Raw genomic sequence first — 24,029 nt, 5'->3', positions numbered from 1 at the left:
TATCGGTATGAACATTGGCTAGGCTAGCTCCAGCTCAAGCTTCTCTATTAATGTAGTCAGACACCTCATCTATGTATAGTCCAAATAGCATGGGTGAAAGTGGGTGTCCTTGTTTTACTCCTATGGTGTTGTCAATCCTCCTAGACATCCCCCTAGGTGTATGTATATTTATTTTAGAATTCAGAGTCCAAACCAGTCAATTACTGAGAAATGAAATGATATATTAACGTCTACAAAAGGCCAAAATGACCTATGAGACCATGAGTAACAATCATGTGTATGATGGTACAACTGTCTAGGCAAAATATGTAGCACAAAGCAAAATAAGAAAGGAAACTAACTATGGCTATGTGTAAACATAGAGCTCTATCTAGTAACAATGAGCTCCAAATGGTACAATCTCATGTGGGTATGGAGGGCCTAGCAATAATCCCCTGTATCCGCCTATGGTGTCGTCGGTGTCTGTGTCTGTGTCGAGGCCTAGGACGTCTGGATCGGCTAAGATGAACGGCTCAATCAATCAGTACTCCTTGTCTGTGTGTGGATTGTGGCGATGAGAGAGGCTCTCGTGTGGACTGTGGCTGTAAGTGTGTTGAAGTCTTCTGAGTCTCCTTTGCAAAGAACTTTGTAAGCTGCCTCTGCGAAGGGCCTCGGTGTCTTGGAGCAGTTGTACTGCTGAGGCGCATGTCACGAAGCCGTCGTATCTCAAGAAGAAAGAGGCCAAGGCATCGCTGATCGGTAAAATCCATGACTCTAGATAGTGGTCCGAATCCGTCTCTAAAGAGATAGTGGAAACGACCACGGACCTCATAATACGCCGGGCAGCGGCATATATAACGCTCCTCTATCTCTGGCTCTAATTGGCATATCTGGCATATGTGCTCCTTTGGTGGGATGGATCTATATTTGCCAGTCTTAATCTCTAGTTGATGTGAGGAGGTGCGCAACTGGCTAATAGTACATCTGATCCCATGGGAAAGGTGGGTGTCCATGTATCTCGGGCGAACAATAAATCCATTGTCAGTAGTGTGAAGAAAATGCTCGTGGTAGAAAGCCATCTTTGTCCCTAGCTCGTGCCCTGGCATCGATCATGTCCGCCTGATATCCAACTGGGTAAGATCCATCCTGATGATCTTGCGAATCTCTAACCTGCTTAGATCAAGAGATGGTGCATCAAGGGAGTATTGGAAGGGGGGTAACTTGTCCATGTTATAGCCATGCAGCTCAAACCAGGCCATGAAGTATCACCCTATTTGGCAAGTTGCTTGCAGGACTCAGGGCCAACCGTGCATATCTGTGTCTGGGTAAGTCCCATAGGCTATGTATGTATGCGACCGATCGGGTGAGGGCCTTTACCACAATCAGTGTAGTTGCTAGCTCGGCTCTGATGATCTCATGTGGCACTGAGGCCTTACATCTAATCATCCTGGATATCATGGACACTAGGGGTTTCTCCATCGACCTCCATCCGTCATAAGTGCGCCATGATCTGCTACGGTGGTCAAGACTGGGCCCCCATATCTGTACTCCATAAAGTAGTGTGGATGTGACCATTGTATCGAAGAGCCATAGCTTGGTGCGGGGCTCTTGGAATTGCACTCGTGAGCACATCCTCTCCAAACCATGTAGTGCTGTGTATTTGCGAGTCAGTCTAGTGTTTGCTGTCTCTCGCATAGAAAAGGTGGGCCCTGTGAATAAGACTCCCAGGTATGTATAAGAATCCACATACTCCAGCTCCTCAGATCCATATGTGAATTTAGGTGCTGATCTCTTGACCCACTGTGGTGTAGTATTAAATACCATCACCTTGGTTTTACCAAGGTTCATTGAAAGCCCACTGTCCAAAGTATAGGAGTGTAATGCATCCAAGTGTGTCTGTAGACCCGCTGGAGAGTCAACTATCAATACAATGTCATTTGCATACAATAGGAGAGGTATCCCAAGTGCCAGCTAGTGGAGCTCCTCTATCTCCTTCCTGTGAAATATAATCAGCAATTCCATCAATGTACAGGCCAAATAATGTTGGAGAGAGGAGGCATCCTTGCTTCACCCCAATTTGGTACTCCCATGGTATGTAGTCTATGTATCAGCCTATCTCTTGGTACTGTGTCAAAGGCTTTGCGGAAGTCCACAAAGCAGTAGTAGGTCCGTCGGCCATGGGCCCGTCCCTCCTCAATGATCACTCTGAGTGCGAGGATGTGATCCAATGTGGAGAATCCTCTCCTAAAGCCAACCTATGCTTGTGCTCAAGACCCCACATCTCTGCCCACTTGCTTAATTCATGCTCCAGGATGGAAGCATATAACTTAGCCAATGTATGCCCAACCATGATAGTCTAATAGTTATTGGGTAGAGTAGGGTCCCCTGACTCGAGGATAGGCACAATAGTGTTCGTGCTCCAGCTTTCTAGTAGGCCTTCACACATAGCTCTGTTAAACATGCAAGCTAGGAATCCTGCCACCAAATCTCTAGCATGGATCAAGTGCTCGGCTACTAATCCATCATGATCTTGCGCCTTTCCTCTGCTAAGTCTGTCAATGGCCTCTCGGACCCTACTTTGTGTAAAGAAAGTGGTGGTCTTTGGACAAGGCTTAAGTGGGTTAGGAAGAGGTGGCTGACCCTCCACAGTATAAAGACTAGTTGCATACCCCTCCCATACAACGGTGGATGTGATAGGTGTGGTCGGGCAATGCTCTCTGAAAAGCCTCCAAGCCTCTCTAGAGTCTGGCTCAAGAATAACTGATATAGGTCTCGCTCCAGCTGGGCCAAGAATGTTCTCTTCTTCCACTGTGTGAGGCGTCTAAAGAGTATCTGTGTCTGTTTGTGGGTAGTGGACCCCAGTGCTATCTCTCTCTGTAGCCGTGCTTTGGTCTCACGGCACTCATCATCATACCAGCTGTTCCGAGGTGTCACCCCGGTGGAGGCTTTGTGTGTGGGTCGTGAGTGTGGGAAGGCTACACCTGCAGTGATGTGTAGGGCCTCATTGAAATGCTGAGTCAGCTCCTATAATGGAACGTCAGGGTTTGCATCATGTAACAATCTAAGGATCTCCGCCTCATAGATATCCTCTGAACAGAGGTATCTTGTGTGTCGGTGAGTTGCATGATGGGTCTGCATGTCAGTGAATTGGAGGTCGATGGTGAATGACAGGTCCGAGAAGGCGTGGGGATACTGAGAGGTCTTGGATGTGAGATATTAGCATCGGTGGGGCAAGAACATAGTCTACTATGCTGGCACCGTGTCGGTGAGGATAACGTGTGAAAGCGTTGGATAGGGGGTATCTAGCCATGCCATTGAGAATGGCCAACCTGTGTGCTCTGCCTATCTCCACAAGGTATCTCCCATATTCGGTGACTTCTCCCATATCCTGAGATTGTTGGGAATAAAGGGCCATTGTGCCTTTTATATGTGCACGGTGTGAACGCACACTTAGCACACTTGTACTTTCATATATATCTATCTAAAAACCTAAAGTGGTACACACTCCAATTGTACCCAAGAACATCTTGCATCTCTCGCTCTCACTCGCTGCTGTTGCTCACGTGTTTTGCTCTTTACCTGACATTTCATCGCCGGACATTGCATCTCCGCAGCGCATCACTCACTTCAAACTAGTATCAGAGCTTCGGCTAAGGTGTTCGCGCTTCTCGCAGTCCGTGCAGAGCTTCGGTTAAGGTGTTCGTGCTTCTCGCAGTCCACAGGTCACGTTTTTCAGCCAGGCGACATTTCCCAGGTTGCGCGCAAGTCAGTCAGTCATTTTCTGGTCAGCTCGTCACTGTTCTTGGACAGTGTGCAGTCAGGCGTGCAGTTCCAGGCAGCGTGCAGGTCAGGCGCAGGTCAGAAGTGACGTGTTTTGCACAGACACTGGTCACGCAGGTCACGCCAGGTCAGTTCGTGACTTTCCAGGCCACGTGCAGCTGGCGGCAGGTCAAAACGCAGCAGTCGTCACGTTACGGGACAGTTTTCGTCAAATTTCTCTTGCAAAATTTTTTAATTTTCAAAGGTTTACTGCAAGCTGCCCCCTTTGCCCACTGACGGGAGTTCGCGCGTGTAAGCACAGTTCTGTGTTTTGGGCAGATTTGAGCCACAAATTTGGGGATTTGTTCGGTTTTGACACGAGCAAGACACACAGTGAGATTCTGTCTCAGAAATTGCAGGAATTTGTGACATTTTGCCTCCGAAATTTGGGGCTTTTCATGTACATGTTAAAATTGGGCTGAAATTGACCCAATTTCTTGACATTGATGCACATTGGACCCCGAGAAATTTGGGGCTTTTGCTGTTTGAGCAAAATTTGTGCGCAAATTGGTCATTTTATGTACATGCAGGTTTAATTTCATGCAATTTGGACGCCCGATACTTGAAAAATTTGGGGGTTTGGCTGAAATTGCTTCATTTTGGCAAAATTGGTCTACTCTATGCATGTCAGAGACAGTGCAGATGTATGGTTGATGTTTTGAGCACAAAACCTTGGGGCTTTTGACCGTGCGGGTCAAATTTTATGCCCGTGGGTGCATGTACAGCAGAAATTGCAGCTAAAATTTGGGACTTCTCATGTAATGTGATGTATTTGTCCTTGGAACAGCTGTCATCAGTTGTGGAGTGCTGTAGCACAACATTTGGTGCTTCTGAAAATTGATTTGCAGATCTGAAATTTCTGCTTTTAACTGGTACTTATTACTGGTTGGTACTTGTCTGTACCTTGGTCACTTGTTTGACAGTTTGGGCCTGCATTTGCTGAATTTGTGGTCATATTTTGGACTGAAAATCATGGCTGGCAGCAGCGATAGCAGCCATCTTATGCACATCAAGAAACTTGAGGGCGCACATAATTTTGCAGTGTGGCAAAAGCAATGCTACAATATCCTGTTGTAGAAGAAGCAGGCTAAGCCGATCAAGGCCAAAGGGGTAAAGCCCGCAGATGTGGAACAAGATGACTGGGATGAGTTGAACGAGCTTGCACGCTCGACCATTGAGCTATCTGTCTCTGATGCTCTGCTGTTTAACATAGAGGGTTTGGACACTGCCTATGCCATTTGGACTAGACTGGAGGAATTGTATGCTCAGAAGAGTGCAGCTAGTAAGGTGTATTGGCTAAAAAAGCTTATGGATTTGCGGATGTAAGAAGGAACTGCTATGTCAAATCATCTGAGTGAATTCAACTCAATTTTCAGCCAGCTGGTTGCTTTGAAGTTTGTCACTGATGACGAGTTTAAAGCTACCTTTCTGCTTTGCACTCTACCAGAGAGTTGGGATACATTCAGGACTGCCTTGAGTAACTCGAATGCTATGCTTATGTATTCTGACGTGGAAAGCTCTTTGCTTATGGAAGAGATGAATAGGCAAAATAATGCATTAAGTAAGTCGTCTAGTGCCTTGCATACCAGGGGCAGATCACAGCAGAAGGGAAAATCTGATGGCAAGGGTCGCAGCATGTCTCGCGGCAAGAATGTGGAATGCCACCACTGTGGCAAGAAAGGTCACTTCAAACGTGACTGTTACAAGTGGAAGAAAGAGAAAGGGAAAGGCAAGAAGACAGAGGACAGCAAGGAAGAGAAGAAAGAGAGCCAACCCAAGAAGAGCAGCGTCAAGATCGAAGAGGTGAATGTAGTCACTCAGGACAGTGACAGTGGGAACGATGTACTCTTCGTGTCTTCATGTTTTGATGCCCATGCATTGGTTGCCGATTCGGCTGATGACATGCATACCTGGATTTTAGATTCGGGTGCCTCCTTTCATGTCACCCCTTACAGAGATTGGTTTTCTGATTATACAGGCGGTCGACATGGTGTTGTCCATCTCGGGGACAACTCAGCATGTGATGTTGCAGGCATTGGGAGTGTGCAGCTTCAGTTTCAGCATGGTTCTGTCTTTACTCTTCAGAATGTTCGTCATGTACCTGAGCTCAAGAAGAGCTTAATCAGTACTGGGCAGCTAGATGATGATGGTTATCATATCACATTTGGCGATGGAAAATGGAAGATCAGTATAGGATCTAGAGTCATTGCCAGGGGTTCAAAGAGTGATACTCTATATCCTCTTCATGTATCTAGTGTGCGTGACCATGTTGTCGCAGTAACCGAGCAGCCAAGTGTTTCTTTGTGGCATGGCCGGTTAGGACACATGAGTCAAACAGGAATGAAAGTTCTTTCTCGTTTGGGTTACTTGCCTTGTCTCCGTTATGCTGATTTTGAGCATTGTGATCATTGTGTCTATGGTAAGCATGCGCAGACATCTCATAAGAAATCTCTTTCTTTGAAATCTTCACCTCTAGAGTTAGTATATTCAGATGTATGTCAGATGCCAAGATTGTCTTTGGGGGGGAAGAAGTACTTTGTCACCTTTGTCGATGATGCTATACGGAAGGTATGGGTTTACCCCATTTGTAGCAAGGATGAAGTACTTGACAAGTTTAAAAACTTCTTGGCATTGGTTGAAAATCAGACTGATAAGACACTTAAGTGTCTTCGCTCTGACAATGGTGGGGAATATGTGTCCAAGGCCTTTCAGGCATTTTGTGACAGCAAAGGGATAAAAAGGGAGCTCACTGCACCTCATAATCCACCCCAGAATGGAGTTGCAGAGCGTATGAACAGGACTATACAGGATAAAGTCCGTACTATGCTGTCTCATGCTGCATTACCCCATGGTTTTTGGGCAGAGGCTGTTATGACAGCCGTTCACTTGATTAATCGGTCACCAAACAGGTCTTTGGGGGGGGGAGTCCCTCAGGAAGCGTGGTCGGGCAAGCCACCTTCTTATGCTCATTTACAAGTGTTTGGCTGCGAGGCTTTTGTGCACATTCGTAAGGAAGACCGCAGCAAACTTGAGCCAAAGTCCTGTAAATGCATATTCCTAGGATATGGTGACGAGGGTGAAATGGGGTATAGATTGTGGGATCCCGTGAAAAGGAAAACAGTGCGCAGCAATGATGTTATCTTCCGGGAAGGTCGCATGCATAAACAGCCCGAAAAGACTGAGGAGGTTCGTAGGGTTGTATTCCGGGAAGAAGTACCTTTTGGACAGCAAAATGTGCCCGCTGTACAGCAGCAAATACCTGCTGTAAATGAACCTGTGAATGCAGAAAATGATGCTGGAAATGATCAGCCAGCCATTGCCCATAATGATGAGCCACTAAATGTGCAGGAACAGCCAGGACAGCAAGCTGTTAATGTTGATTTGCAGGCAGAAATGCCAGGACAGCAAGCTGTAAATGATAATATGCAGGCTGAACAGCCAGCAAACAATGATCATTGGGTTAGGAGATCGTCTAGGGCTACTAGACAGCCCGACAGATTCGTTCCTGGTGCAAATAATGTGGCTGATTATGTCATGATCACTGACTGTGGTGAGCCGTCATGCTTCAAGGAAGCAATGGACAGACAGGACAGCAAGAAATGGTATAAAGCCATGCTGTCAGAGATGGAATCTCTTGAGAAAAACGGCACTTGGGACTTGGTGCAGTTGCCTAAAGGGCAGAAAACGCTTCCATGCAAATGGGTTTATAAGATGAAGGTCACTTCTGGTTCCTCGCCAAAGTACAAAGCCAGATTGGTTGCTAAGGGGTACAAGCAGGAACATGGAGTTGATTTTGATGAGATCTTCTCTCCTGTAGTCAAAATGACTACATTGAGAACCATTTTGGGCTTGGTTGCAGCTGAAGATATGGAGCTCATACAGATGGATGTAAAGACTGCATTTTTACATGGTGATCTGCATGAAGACATATATATGCAGCAGCCTGAAGGGTTTGTGCCTAAAGGCAAAGAGAAGATGGTATGTAAGCTCAAACGGAGTTTGTATGGGCTGAAGCAAGCACCAAGAGAATGGTATCATAAGTTTGATACATTTATGCAGTCTCAAGGTTTTCAAAGAAGTCAAGTGGATCACTGCTTGTACACCAAGAAGGCCGCAGATGGCAGCCTAATTATCTTGGTTCTGTATGTTGATGACATGCTGATTGCTGGCAGGGATACTCATGCCTTGGATTCGTTGAAGCAAAGTCTTCATGGCAGCTTTGACATGAAGGATCTTGGTGATGCAAATCACATTCTTGGCATGCAAATACTCAGAGATAGGTCCAAAGGATTACTCTTTCTATCTCAACAGGAGTATGTCTCTAAGGTTTTGCAACGTTTCAATATGGAGGGGGGGAAACCAATTGGTGTTCCATTGCCTCCATATGTGAAACTCAGTGCAGAGGACAGCCCTACATCTGATGATGAGAAGGCTGAAATGGCCAAGATTCCATATGCTTCAGCTGTTGGCAGCTTGATGTATGCTATGGTTGCTACACGTCCTGACATTGCCTTTGCAGTGGGAGTGGTTAGCAGATATATGGCAAACCCTGGCAAAAAGCATTGGAAAGCAGTGAAAGGTATTATGAGATACCTCAAAGGCACAAGTGATTTGTGCATCTGCTTTGGAAAGCAGAAAGCATCTGTCGTTGGCTTTACGGATGCAGACTATGCTGGTCATGTGGACTGTAGAAAGTCTACTTCTGGGTATGTGTGTACCTTCACAGGAGGAGCAGTCTCTTGGATCTCCAGGCTAAAGAAGTGTGTTGCATTGTCTACTACAGAGGCAGAGTATGTGGCTGCTACTGAGGCATGCAAGGAGGCTTTATGGCTTTCACGTCTGGTGGGAGATCTTGGCATTACAGAGTTACCCGTTCTTCATTGTGATAGTCAGAGTGCTATCATGATAGCACGGAATCCCGTCTTTCATGCAAAGATGAAGCACATACAGGTGAAGTATCACTTCATCAGAGATGTACTTGACAGCAAGAGCATTGAGCTTGTCAAAGTGCATACAGATGATAATCCTGCAGATCTTCTCACGAAGGGTCTTCTTGCAGAGCGGTTTGCTCATTGTCGACAGATGATGGGAGTTGGATAGATATATGTATTTCAGCTTTGTACATACTTAGACTTAGCTGATTCTTTTCTCCTCTTAAGGCACATTGCCTTTAGGTGGGAGGTTGTTGGGAATAAAGGGCCATCGTGCCTTTTATATGTGCACGGGTGTGAACGCACCCTTAGCACACTTGTACTTTCATATATATCTATCTAAAAACCTAAAGTGGTACACACTCCAATTGTATCCAAGAACATCTTGCATCTCTCGCTCTCACTCGCTGCTGTTGCTCACGTGTTTTGCTCTTTACCTGACATTTCATCGCCGGACATTGCATCTCCGCAGCGCATCACTCACTTCAGAGATGTCCTCTCCAGTTGTAGCTCTGACACATCCTGCTCGTGTAGCATCTCCTCAGATGCATCTAAGAAAGACACCTGATGGGAGGTTGTCCTGGCATTAAAGTCTCCTAGTAAGATAACCTCTCCCTCTTTCGAGAACTCCCAAATATCCTCATCCAAAGTCACATATGGTGATTGCCCCTTGGGTGGGGCGTATCGGGACATCATAGGGGGGAAATAGCATATGGCAACATACAAAGTGCATTCCTCACCACACACTCTCACCCACATGTATTTGGCCTGCTCATCTCTGCGGACTACCTGGATCATCTGCTGTAGCTCCTCCCTGAATAACACTGCCACTTCTTCCGACCCGCGATTACTGTGGTATATACGTGTCTCCTTCCTGCAAGCTGGCTCCCACCTACAGCCTGTCACCCGTGGAAGTGTAGTATGTGGTCCCTGATGTGTCTCTGAGTAGAACACTATATCTCTCCCTCTAAATGTCTCCTCAAAAGCTCCCACATCCAATTGGAGGGCTCCATTACAGTTCCAAACTGCCATTGCAAGGCTGGTCCCATAGGTCTCACCGTCATTTGTGGCGCCTCTCCATGACTACCACTCTCCCTCCTCTGTAGAAGGTGAGTTTGCCCTCCTCCTTGGCTGCCTTAATTTTAGAGAGAGAGAGAGAGAGAGAGAGAGAGAGATTAATGTTTACATAAGGCCAATGTGGCCTATGAGAAAAAATCCAGAGTACATCCATGTCTAATGCTGTCTCATTAGTAAGGTAAAGATAACATTACAAATAAGTGGGTGGCCTATGAAACAATATTGAAAATAATTATATGATGGGACTATACTAGGGTTGAACCATGTGTAGTGTTGTTCCATCGATAGAAAAGAAAAGGAAAGGAAAGGAAAGCCAGATCTGATAGAACCATGTACAAAAGTCTGTAGTTGATCTCAAGATCTGCACATGATCTCAGTTGTGATGCGGTGCCTAGTTGCTTCACTGATATGCCTGGTGGTGAGTCTTCGGTGTCTCGTGATAATGGCTCTAATTCGACTATGGTGTGGCCTCCTTGGATGTGGTCTTGGTAGACGGGATCGTTGTGCTCAACGAAGGAAAATGGCTCTATCAAATGTGATTCCACGGTGTGGCCTGTAAGGTGTCTGGCAGGGTGGCTCTGTCTCTGCTAGGCTGGTAGTGTCAGTAGGGTCGGTTGTGTAGAAGAAGTCTGTCACTACTCTTTGTGTGTGTCCCTCTGGGTGAGCTGGCCTCTTGTCTCGCAGTAGTGCAGTTCGGCACCTCTCGAGCTCCAGGAGGAAAAGACCTAGGCATCTCTGTTCCTCGTATTCCATGACGCGACGAAGGGGTCCAAATCCATCATGGAAGAGGTAGTGGTACCGTCCTCGTATGTCATAGTATATTGTGCATTTGCATATGTAGTGCTCTTCCGTCTCAGGCTCTCGACCACAAAGCTGGCAAGCCCTATTCTCTGTTAGGGTATTTGTCCATCTACCTGTCTCCATCTGAAGCCAATGTGAGAAGGTGCGAATCTGTTCGATAGCAATCCATACACTATGGGAGAGATGGGTGCTTATATATGTTGATTGAATAGTGAAACCATCATCAGAGAGACAAGAAATGACTCTTATAGAACTCCATCCTCGATCCTAGAGGGAGTGGTGGATGGATCCATGTCCTTGCTATTTCAATCCTCAAGATATCAGCTCTGATCACTTGGTTCAACTTTGATCGGCTGAGAGAAAGTGTAGGGCAGTCAAGGCTATAATTCAAAGGTGGAAGATGGTTAATATCCAAACCATGTAGGCTCATCCAAATACCCATTTGTGAAAACCAATAGTTCTTCTCGCCTCCTACTGCTAGTTGTCTAGATGAGGTTAGTGCCAATCTAGAGTATCTATCGCGTGGAAGTTCCCATAGTCTGTGCCAAAAGGTCACTGCCTTGAAGAGTGCCTCTGTAACTATAGGTGTTGCCCCTCGCTTTGCTCTGACAATGGGATGTGGGGTGGAGGGCTTACTCCTAATCATGCATGCTATCATCATGATCAATGGACTTTCCATGCTATCCTAACCATCATAATAATCCCGTTGTACTCTAATTTGATCAGTGAGTGGGCTAAGACGCCTGTGGTACAAGCTGCAACTCCATACCTCTGCTCCATATAGTAATGTAGGTGTGATTAGGGTGTCAAACAACCAGAGTTTGGTGCGGGGCTCTTGGAATTGTATGTGAGCACATCGACTCTCGAGTGCCCCTAGTGCTACATATCCACGTTCTAGACGTACCTCTGATGCCCCTCTCAACGAAAACGTGGGCTGGAAAAGGTGACTCCCAAATAGACATATTTCCTCACATGCTCCATTATGTCTCTCCCAAATGTGAACTGGTACATAGATCTAGTTACCCATGCTGTTGAAGTATTGAAAACCATGGTTTTGGTCTTCCCAAGGTTCACTGTGAGGTCTTTATCTCTACAAAAGATGTACAAAGCATCTAGATGGCAGTGCAATTCCTCCGGTGAATCTAAAATGAGAACAATATCATCCGCATACAGTAATATCGGTGTCAACACCCCTGCCAACTCCTCCTTCTCGGTCTATGTAATCAGACGCTTCATCTATGTATAGACTAAACTGTGAGGTGTCCGCTAGTCCCAATCCACGATACACCTTTTAGTAGTCCATTAGTAGGTTTTCCGAAAATGATGCCGCCCGGTGCTCCCTTGGAATATCACGGGGTTTGTCACTTAGGCCCTACTGAGTCTACTTCGCAACGGGAGAGTTCCGACGGAACCCACTAGGATCGACCTGAAGTTTTGGGTTCCTAAAATTGGATGGGTTTCCTAGCAGTCAGTTAGCGTCAGTAATTTAGAGTCCCACTTTTACAGGATTACTCGATTTGAAGCGGACTTGCCATTGCACTTGGTTCAAAGAGAAAGGGAGACGGAGGGGAGTGCGGTACATCAACCCTTCTGCCCATAAGGCAAAATCCCATTCCGGCCTCCTAAAACAATGCAAGTCGGTTCTACCTAACGACTAGTTGGTCAATTTACCGTTTTTCTATTTCTATCGCCGATTTAGAAAAGCTCCCAGCTAACCGGGACCACCCTACCATTGCACGGACCCATCAGGGATTACGCCCACCCGCTCTTCTTTGATGATGGGTCATCTTTAGTTTTTTAATTACATACAGCACATTTATTGGAACATATACAACCAACTTCCTTAATTAGTCCATTAAGTCACAGGGTCCTTCACATAATTTATCTCATCGACACGCATATAATTCGAACAGTAAAGCAAACTTCTTTATTATATTGGAAGCTTATTACAATTTCCATCTTTTTGTTCCAACGGAAGGTACACAGAATTCCATAAAGGATATTTTGTCCACCAAGATTCCACCCTCATAACTAGTATTTAGGGTTTCAGGATCCCATCCTGGGTCACAAAGGGGCTCATCAGATTCTGGGAACAATGCAGGATTTACAGCCAGAGCCCCCTCTGGCACCTACATTTCCTACTGTTCGAGACTATCCCTATTGACAGACCTTTCGCCTTCGGAGCCGGTCCAAGCCTCTTGTAGCGATAATCATGATCCCCTTGGAGTAGGGTCTCGCCATGAGCTTGGGGGTAGCCTAGTGCGATCCTTCCTTTTATTCTGTTTGACAATAATTTCAATCGGAGATCTAGATTCTAGCAAACATAAACAGCCCTTTCAAATGTATATCAAATGATGCAATGACAATCATCCCATCATGCAATTCACAGCTTCACATAGCCAAGGTAGACTTTATTCTAAGGTAACCTTACCTTCTAATGAGGATTCTCCTCCCCATAAAGAAGTATTGAGTATATCTCTTATAACATGTTAAGCAAGGCATGAATTTTCCGTTTGGGCTATCTTACCCAATATAAGTGAAATTACTTAAAGAAATATATTGTGCTAATAACTCAATGAGATGACCTATAGGACTCTTAAATAGATAATCAGTTTCTATAACCATCTCTAGTCAACTCTTAGCCTTGTCGCATTTGACCATAACTATATCGAATGTGCATAAAGACATATGTACAATAACCTTTGGCAATTAATTCTAACATGATTCTATGACTTAGAATCTCAATTAATCTAGCTGCAAATCATAGCAATTAATTATTTATGCTTGTATTAATATGTTTTCTAGATGAGTTATCAATTTGTGTAAGTGAAGAATATGGAAGCTAATATCTTATGTAATTATCTTATATAGAAAAATAATAATCTAGTAATGGATAACCTGGTTTGGCAGCATGACGACATTAGGAACTTCGTCTTTACTCGTGCTTGCATTAGCCACACCCGATGTTTTGTTGATAGTGGCAACTCCCACAACCTTGGGCACTCCCGTATCATTAGCAATACCCGTTGCTTGACCGGTTGCATTGGTTTCCATTGTTTTTTCACTTCGTCGCTTTGGAGCCATCGTCCACGAGTGGTTCGAGAGATAGGGAAGGTGGAGTAGATTTGAGATGAGAGAGTGTAAGAGAATATGGCTTAGTTAAAGATCGAGACAAGGGATTTGAGCTAACTCCCTTCCTTGCAGCCTCTCGAGGTGACTCTTCTCTCCCTCTCTCTCTCTCTCTCTCTCTAGCTTCTTCTCGCAGTCTCTTGAAGGAGTATCCTTCTTTCTCTCTTTCTCTACCTCTCTCTTGCAACCTCTTGGAGTCTCCTTATGTCTCCCTAAGTGCCCCCCATGCCTCTTATTTATAGTGAATTGGAGAAGAAGGGTTGTGGCTGAGAAGAGGAGCTCTTTGTGGATGGGGATCTTGGAAAGATCAGTGATCTGATGCTCAGATCATAAATTTGATGGTTTCATTGGCTCCGAAAGGGGGGTGAAATTCCAAGATATTTGATTAGAAAGCTCTCAGTTCACTCCTTCTTTTCTTTGTTTGAAGTGCTGTCTACTGCCTGTAGATTGCGATTGCGGCGCACATGATTTTGCTAGTCACTTTTTTTTGATTTTCTTTTTATAAAATCTTCAAACTAACTAAAACATCACTTGTCTTTTTTTAAAAATGACATCTAGTTTTAGAAATCTCCATATCTTAAAAAAAAAAGGATGATATATTACTATACACATTAACATTAGTGATTAATATAGCTCATCTCTCTTGTTCACGTTACAACTTCTATGAAGGGTGGCTACGGTCCTTGTTAATTCATAAAAAATATCGAGTTACGACTCTCGATTTTATTTATTTATTTATTTTTAATGTTAGTTAATTTTTTTTTTACTTTAGTTAGTAACCTTACTAACTTATTAATTGACTAACTAACTTTTGAACTAACCAACTAACCTTTATTGCTTGGAAATATTTCACAAACAATGTGGGTGAAAGTGGACATCCTTGTTTCACTCCTATGGTACTATCAACCCTCTTTGATAGACCCCCAGGTGCCCATACATGACCTGTCACTACCTCATATAATGCATAGACACCCCCTCGTATACCCTCTGGTACTCCAATGTCTTGCAATCTCTACATGATGTGTGTACGAGGCTTTGTATCAAAAGCTTTGCGAAAGTCTACAAAGCAACAATAGATCCTCGTCTTGGGCTCGACCCTCCTCTATAATGGCTCTAAATTGTGAGAATATCGTCCAGCGTGGTATATCCTCGTACGAAACTTGCCTATCCTTGTGCTCTCTTGCCTTGCGTTTCAGCCCACTCACTGAGTTCATGCTTCAATATAGATCCATATATCTTGGCCAAAGTATGATCGATCATGATAGTCCTATAGTTGCTAGGAATCGGGGGATCACCACTTTTAAATAGCGGAATGATAGTGTTGTCTGACCAACTCATAGGGAAACCTTCATATACTGCTCCATTGAACATATGTGCTAATATGGGTGCTAATATGTCACAAGCATGTGAGAAATGTTTTGCTACTAGTCGATCCTCATCCTGTGCCCTCCCATTTTGTAATCTATAAATTGCATCCTTAACCATTTTCCATGTGAAGAAAGACCACTGTGTTGGTCTACAAGCTTGTGGGGGTTGCATAGGTGGCTGTCTTGGCAAGTCATACAATTGTCTCTCATAGTCAAGCCAAGCATCTGGTGATGTAATCTATATGGGGGGCTGTCTTTCATGAATTATCTTCCATGCGCTCTTGCTATTCCGCCCCAAAAATAGCTGATATATCTTTGCTTTTGCTTTCGCTAAGTAGTCTCGTTTCTTCTGCACAAGGTGTTTGAAGAACGCCTTTGCTTGGCGATGTGTCTGAGTGCCTAGCTCCACTTCTCTCTGTAAGTGAGCTCGGGGAGCTCGGGTGACTCTACACTCATCATCATACTAGCTATTTTGGGGAGTAGTAGATTGTGTGGGTCTACATCGGGGCAAGGTGTGTGGGAATGCATACATGGATCAGGTGCATACATGGCTGATCCATGTATGGCCTTTGCTAAATCCCTTGTACATTCTTCCAATGATCTACTCAAGTCCAATGTATGTAAACTGGTCCGTAGGGAAACACTGTAGATGTGTGAGATGTCTTCTGTAAAGTAGTATTTGGGATGTTTAGGGAGGCAAGGTGTTTCATGTTTCATATGTATACAAGAGAGCATGAATGTCAAAATAGCATGATCTGCTGCTATGCCAATTGGTCTCTTAGATATCTTAAAGTTTTGGATATTTGGTATCAATGTTGGTGAGCCTATCAAGTAGTCCACAGTACTTGCCCCCCCTTTGTGATTCCAACATGTCAAATTGTCAGATCTTGTGCATTGTGGTAGACCATTAAAGATGGCTAGTCTATGTGTACTTCCCAAAGTCAATAGGTGTGTCCCATAGGTACTCACTTCTTTATCTTGGGCTCTCCTTCGTAGGCCTATTTCATCTATGTCGATCTCTTTGAACATTCCATTACCATGCATATAAAAGTCACTCTGTCTATCTCCAGTGCGTGCATTGAAATCTCCTATTAATAATATGTCCCCAATGCTAGCATATCTCATGATATCCTCATAAAGTACATCAAAGGGGGATCCATCTCGTGTGGCATAGGTGGAATTTGCAGGAGGAAAGTAGCATATTGCGATGAATATATCCCGTGGTCTTCGTGCATGTATCCTAATCCATACATCATTATCTCTTTTCATTACTTGTACTATCCCTTTGAGGTCTTCCCGATATAGTACGGCCACACCTCCAGAACCCCTAGTGCTTCCTAGTTTTCTAGCTGCTGGACGAAATGCACTTTCCCATATGTATCCCTACATGTTTGGTAGTCGGCTACCTGTACATTGGTGTGTTTCTGTGTACATTGCTATATCTATGTTTCGGAAGCTATCTTCAAAGTAACTAGCATCCAAGCGTAGGGCTCCATTACAATTCCATATTGACATCCGAAATGTCTCATAGGCCTCGTACCGTCATGGAGTTCTTTTGTCAGTGATGATGACTCGTCCATCCCTATAAACAGCCCACTTTCCCTCTTTGCGAGCCTCCAATACCTTGGGCATGTGTTCTTTGCGATGCGCATTTGTGCTGGGGTAAGGTCCTCATCCAAATAAATCTTCTCACCCTTGAGGGCTCTCCTCTAGGAGAGGCTTTCTTTCCCTATCTCCCCAAAGCGAAGAATTAGAGCCTTGGACTTAAGAGTCCTCTTTTCCCACTTTCCAAGCACTGACGATAGGTATGTCTGAAACCCCAATTTTGTTAGCAAGTGTCTTAGCATCTTCCTATGGACTGCTCTTCTCCTCCCATTCTACTACCCATACATGTAAAACCCTAGCCTGTCTCCTAGCATCTTCTTCCAAGGTAGCATTCATTACTTCAGTCTTGTTCATTGATGTTCCCTTATTCTTTTTTACTACCTCAATCCATGGGCTGGCTTCTTCTATCTGTTTCTATGTCGTCTTTGCCACTTCTACCCATGAGTGAACCTCCCTTTCACATGCTTTCAAAGCCTCTTTCTCTTTTTGTAGTTCTTCTTGCACGTTCATTTCTTTTTTCTTAAATGTATTCAATTCTTCCCCCAGTTCTAAGATTTCAGATTTGTAGGCATCTACCACTTTCAGCATGTGCATTTCGGACATCATTTGTGCTTGTAAGTCATTCTTAATCTTTATCTGCATGTCTTGCATTTCCGCCCTCTGATTTGCTATCAATTAGGCTTTGACTTGCTCTCATATTTCTTTCTCCAATTCTTGTCTCATAATTCATAGTTCAGAGCGAATCATGAGATGAATTTCTTCGTATTTCTTTTCGTTCATGGTGCATGATGTCTTTCCATGCCTGTCAGATGCTAGGGAGACCATCCAATCACGGGCCCTATGGCCATACGTCTTGTACCGTGTGTTCTTAGGAGGGGTGCTGAACATTGCTTTCATGGACGGTTGTGTTAGTTCTTGATCAAATTCGTCTCCCAGATATTCATTTTCCACCGTTTGATGCTTGCATTTGTCTAGATTATCCATCTCTTACACATTGTGTGCAAAGCCACTCAGCTTGTACTTTGTATTGTCAAATCATAGCAATTTCTGTGATTCCTGCAAATTTTCAGATTTTCCCTAACCCCTCATTGAACTTTTGGAAGCCCAGTAATCTTTTACGAGCTCAAATACCTTCACACCGTTTTCAGTCACTGCAGAGATACAAATTGTAGCCCCAATGAGTGCATTACTGCATACTCCAGGGCATGATCAAAATCAAAGTCAATGTATCATTGCCTAGTCCACATTGGCCATGGCTGCATTCCTTGCTCACGACTGCATTCATTCGGACCAGCATGCAAGAGGGACTTGCTCATGATTGCATGGTTACGACTGCTCACGACTGCATACCCTGCTCACGGCTGCATTCATTCAAACCAGTGTACGAGAGACTGCTCACGACTACATTCCTTGCTAACTAGCATGCGAGAGAGACCCTGCTTACGACTGGATTCATTCAAACCAGCATGCGAGAGAGAATTATTGTATTCTCTGACCACGACTGAGTGAGAGAGACCTACTCACGACTGCATTCCATCATGCCAAGTACATCACCTTATGCCAGGTCACGATTGCTCACGCCACGATTGCTCACCATGACTACTCACGAGAGAGAGAGAGAGAGAGAGAGAGAGAGAGAGAGAGAGAGAGAGAGAGAGAGAGGGACGTCACGCCAACATCCTATCAAAAGTGTCCCGTCAGAGAGAGTTGTCACGCCAGCATCCTGTCATGCCAACATCCCGTCAGAAGCTCTAAGGAAGAGGTGGAAGTGAGGAGACGGCGTGAAGGGATTGCTCGCACGCAGCAGCTTCTTCTTGAGGTACGCGATGGTGTCTTGGGGATTGACCTCCAATGGAGAGAGAGAGAGAGAGAGAGAGAGAGAGAGAGACGTAGCGATGGCGGATGTGGCTCCCCCGTGACCTGGCGACGTGTTTCCTGCCTTGTGCGCTGTGGGAGATCTCCCCCCAGACCAGTGCGGAGTTCGTTCTGCTCCGACGTCACCAGCAAGTCTTGCCCTCGACATCTCGCCCAGCCGACCTGTTGAGCCTACTGCACAAGGTCTGTTCCACCTTGCTTGAGCCCTGCCCTCGCCCACCTGCGAACAACCACTTGTCCTGCGAACCGGTTTCCCTGGCTGACCAGAGCGGGGTCTCATTTCGTCCTGCCTGTCCCATCGATTCGTCTCCTGTCCCAGCCTGACGTTTGTCTTCTGCCTGCACGAGCGTGTTCTGTCCCAGCACCTGGTAATCAGGATTGACCTGACCTAATCTGACATCCCTGCTCTGCGCCTGACAGGAGGGTGTGACGACCTGCCCTAATCCGGGCAGGTGGCTCCGCTTGCTTCTGAACAGTCCGTCCGCTTCTGTACCGGCGCCCAGTTGCGGCCTGCGTGTCTCTGCCCCCCGCGATTTTTTCACTCGGCTTCTGTCCGACATACGTGCTGATACAATATGGCTGGCCTGGATCTGGCTTTCATAGACCAAACGGTGGCAGCTCTTGGTCCGGATTCTGACAACGAGGAACCAGAGGACATGATTCCGTGCACAGAGGAGATGCCCCCTGCTCCTGACCTCCAGCCAGTGGGCAAACGCACCAAGCATACTTCGGCAGGGATAATGGATCATCAGGATCGTTCCTATGCTCAGGTTGCTTCTGATTCTGTGGACTTCCAGGAGGTTGATTGGGAGCACCTGTTGGAGTTTGCTAACACTTTGCTGGGCGATTATGTTCAACATAATCAGGAAGTCTTTTCGGACTCTGCAAACGGAAGATGTTCTGGAAGCCATTGTGGATCTGAAACATGTCTTGCGTTCCTTTTCAGTGCTCTATGAACGTGCTGTGATACTTTTTTTCATTGGTAGGATCCCGCTGCTTTCCCGTATTCGCCAGTGGCTGCAGAGTCTGCTACAAGAGGAATGTGTTGAAGAGATTTTTGTTGGCCCCCGGGGTTTTTTTGAGGTGCTGTTGAAATTAGAGACATACCGTGCTGCTCTTCTGTCTAAACTGCCATTGTTCGTTGATCGCCGTCTGGTCCATGTGGTGCCATGGCGCCCCATGGCAGATTTTCAGTGTCTACTGCAACGTGAATGCCCTGTGTGGGTTGAAGTGGAAAACTGTCCGGCTGTTTATTGGCCATTGCTAAAAGACGCCATGGCTGCTGTGGGCATTGTTCTGGTCCCCCCAAGCCTAAGGGCCATGAATCGCAACCGCCTGTGTATGTTATGGGACACTACTCGAAAAAGGCCTGCTTGGTTACGCATTAACTGCTCTGGCATACATCCTTTACATTTTCGTTTGAAATGGGGCAACTTTGCAGGACATTGCTTTTCATGTGGACAATTGGGGCATTTTATGGCTGAATGCCCAGAGAAGCACCACACTTCAGATGCCGAGCATGTTGCGCAGCCCATGGAAGATATGATGTGTGATGCGCCATCGCAAGATGCCACCCAGCCACCTAAAGTTTTGAATAAAGGTAAACAACAGGTCTCGGGTTTGGATTCTGGTGGCAATGACTGGGTAGATGTATGCGGGAAAAAAGGCAATAAGCATGCTGTTGGCATGATGGATACTGTGCCTGTTGCCTCACCAGATTCCATGCGTACGTATATGCGCAGGAGGGAAATGATGTCTTCCGAGCACTCTGCTCCTGCTATGGTTTCCTCTGCTCCCCGTCAACAGACAGTGTAGGAGAGTGTCTTCAGATGGTCCTAAGGGTCCATCTGCTAAGCTGGCTTTTGATACTCGAGGTAATGTCATTACCCCATGGGATCGTCGTTATCCTTGCTCCATCCCCAAGTCAGCGGATATGCCATCCACTTCCAAATCTGGTCGTCAGAACTCTTTTGCCGTGTTAGCTGATTTCTTGGATGAGGGTGTACTAGACATTCTCGCCGAAAAGGTCTCATTGAGGCAAGCTGTGCCTCGTACCTGATCCTCTTTTGCATCCACATGAAGATAGCTACGTGGAATGTGCGAGGAATTTGTTCTCGCCACAAGCAACATGCCATGTGGACAATATTGCATGAGAATCAGTGGGATGTCTTGTGTGCTGTTGAACACAAGAGTCATAGTGAAGCAGGTAAAGTTGTGGATTGCCATGGTTTTCGTTTGTTCTATGCAGGGACACATGCCAGGCAGTATTCTGGTGTGCTTATGATTGTACATGAAAAATATCAGCCGGTTCTTATCAAGAATGATGTACATGGCCGCTTTGTGGTGATTGAAATTTTATTTGAAGGAGAGATCTTATGGTTACTTGGCCTCTATGCTCCGAATGATCCTCTCTCTCGTCGGGAGCTTTGGCATACCTTGCAGAGTTCCTTGTCCCTTGGTAGACGGGGTTTTTTGATGGGGGATTTTAATATGTCTGTTGATTCTTTACAGTCCACATCAGAACATTCGATCATGGATGCGCTGGAAAGACGTACGTGGCAGCAGTTGGATTTTGCCATTCTTAAGCAAAATCTCTGGTCTTGGCTGTATCCTTCTTCTACAGGGTTTACCTTCCATTCTGCCCAATATGCTATAACATGGTCGCGGTTAGACCGCATTTACATCATGCAGGATGATGATTTCCTTCCTGAGATGCTCGAAATGAAAGTGTTACAACAATATGCATTGTCGGATCATTTCCCTCTGCAGCTTGAGCTCCTTGCACAACCAATTGCTCCTTTCAAGCAATTTCTGGATAGACTCCCGTTGCGTTTCAACTCGTCTTATTTGAAGCATGCAATCTTCCAGGGCTATATGCAGCAATTGATTGCTCTCCAATGTGCAGCGGGTTGCTCGCCAGTATGGGATCCATCATACCTCTCTTTGTCGGCGGCGTCGACAAGCAGCCGAGGAACTGCTGGCTTTGGTTCGTTCTTTGCTGATGGACACTCCCGATGACGCATTTCTGCTATCACTGGCAACGCGTTTGGCTGATCTTATTAAACAGTTTCAGTTGAAATCCTATCAGCAGGTTAAATTGCAACAGCTGACGGACACTCTGCAAGACAGTGCTTGTCAGACCCATAAGTTTTTTCGAGCTCTCCATGCCTCTCCTGCTCGAGAGAATATGATGAGGCTTCAGGATGAAGAAGGTCAAATGGTTCTTGATCCGCAGATGATTGTGAATATGTGTAGAAATTATTTCCTCAACCTTCTTGGTTCTACTTCTCCGCCTTCAGGCCAAATTACTCATACCCGTTCAGTTTTTTATGATCTGGTCCGCAATCAGGTTCCTCAGGACATGCAATCTACTCTGGAGGCAGATATTTGTGAGTCGGAGGTCATGGATGTTCTGCTACACTTGCCTAAGGATAAAAGTCCTGGCTGGGATGGTCTTACCAATGAGTTTTTTGAGTTTTTTACCACCCAGCTCGCGAAACCTTTGACGGCTTTGTTTCAGCGGGTATGGGAAACGGGGATTATGCCTTCCTCTTGGAAAGATGGTCTTATCAAACTGCTTCCAAAAGTTCCTTCGCCATCCATGTTGAAACAGTGGCGCCCAATTTCTTTGATGGGTTCTATATATAAAATCTTTTCAAAAGTTATGGCGAATCGCCTCCATAAGCATCTTCCTGTCATTGTGCATCCTCTCCAATATGGTTTTATTGAGGGCAGAAACATTTTGCACAATGTCTTAAATGCGCAACTGGCAATTGATTATGCAAGGCATTCAAATCAGGAGGTCGTACTGGTTCAATTGGACCTAGAAAAGGCTTTTGATTATCTGGACTGGTCTTTCATTGAGAACTTATGTCTGCTATGGGTTTTGGTGCTCGGATGTCTCGTCTGATCTATACTATTAGTGTTGCAGCATCTTCGCGGGTCATGTTGAATGGAGGAGTTACCAAGCCAATTGTCCTTGCCCGCTCTGTCAGACAGGGGTGCCCTTTGAGTCCTCTCTTCTTTGCCCTTGCGACTCATCCGGTTCTTTCGATGCTATCTCATATGGCAGCTTCTACTCAGTTGGCTGGATTGTTGCTTCCCTCTGGACAACACTTCATTGGTCAATCCTTGGCTGATGACAGTTTTATGATTCTGCGTGCGAACAAAGATAATCTTCATAAAGCATTAGATGTTTGGGCTCTTTTTGGTCAGGCTTCTGGTCTACGCATTAACGCCTTGAAATCGGCCATTCTCAGCTGCACGGAGTCGGATTTGCAGTCACTGGACTGGCAAGGCATGGTTGTCCCCCGTGGCTCCATTGCCAGGCATCTTGGGTACCCTTTGGGGGTTGATGTTTCCCCAAAGCAGCTATTACAGTGGATTTCACAGAAACTGGCGGCTAAGTTTCTGTATTGGAAGTCTCAAGCCTGGCCCTTCCATGTTCGCCTCAAAGTAGCCCAGACAATAATGTTGCCAATGCTTACATATTTCTTGCCATTGCTACCTTGGACTACTACGACACTGAATGATCTTACGAAGTCTATTCGTTTCATGTTATGGAAGAAGGATTCCTTGCATGCGGGTATTTCCTGGATTTCTTGGTCGCATGCATGCACCCCAAAACGCATGGGTGGAGGGGCTGTTTTGGATGCCCACACTCATATGCTGGCACTCCGCTGGTCTCTTTTTCGCGCCATGTGCTCGGATTGTCATCCTTGGGTCGTTATAGCCCGTTACTTTCTTGAGGATCACGGGCTTCTGTATGGTAATACCCACATCCGCAGTTCGTGGTGGCATGTTCTTAATGCAAATTCTCGGTTCTCCAGTTCTTCCTCATCTCTGCTTGCCCATTTGGTGTGTTCCTGGAAACTGGTCCTCCGGAAGTCTCAGTGGCATCCAGCGGAGGATCGTTCAGCCACTAATTCGTTTCAATTGGAACTGTTGGCAGTCTCGCGGTTAATTTCGTGGGACGATAAACATGAGCTTCGACCACAATTCAACCGTATGGCTCGTTTGGGCTTAACTTCGGTCGCGGATGCTACTCTTGCCAGTCGCAATGTGTGCATGTCGTTTCGTACAGCCAGGAGGATTTTCAGGATCCCTTGTGGATACAGGTTTTTATGGGAACAACTTTTGAGGGTGCTTCAGAGCAGACAACCCTTTCCTGCCCTTGCTACGGATCGTCCCTGGCAGGATTGGGACTTTGTAGGTCGGCTGCATTTAGAAAAGGCTTCAGCTAACCAGGTGTATCATCTTCTGATTAAAGATCATCAATGGCTGGTTACTAAAGCTAATATTCTATGGGGATTGCATAAATCCTCGTCATGGTGGAGGGTAACTGTGATAAGGTCTTTCTTTGGAGGGTGATGATTGGTGGTCTTCCGCTTGCTTCAGCTCTTTCAAAGCGCCGAATCTCCAATGGCAACTGTTTCTTTTGCACCAC

General features: G+C 45.6%; 1 protein-coding gene across 2 annotated transcripts in view; it reads left to right on the top strand.

Moving 5' to 3' along the window:
- CAP1 (cyclase associated protein 1) overlaps positions 1-24,029 on the top strand; it is a 108,389-nt gene that overhangs the window by 58,419 nt on the left and 25,941 nt on the right. The gene's annotated exons all lie outside the window — the stretch shown is intronic.

Source organism: Lygodium microphyllum, chromosome 27, assembly GCF_053477565.2.
Source record: "Lygodium microphyllum isolate KBCC chromosome 27, Lygodium_microphyllum_v1.1.10, whole genome shotgun sequence".
NCBI classification, from domain to species: Eukaryota; Viridiplantae; Streptophyta; class Polypodiopsida; order Schizaeales; family Lygodiaceae; genus Lygodium; species Lygodium microphyllum.
The sequence above is the reverse complement of the archived record's forward strand: the minus strand, read 5'-3'. Positions and strand labels throughout refer to the sequence as shown.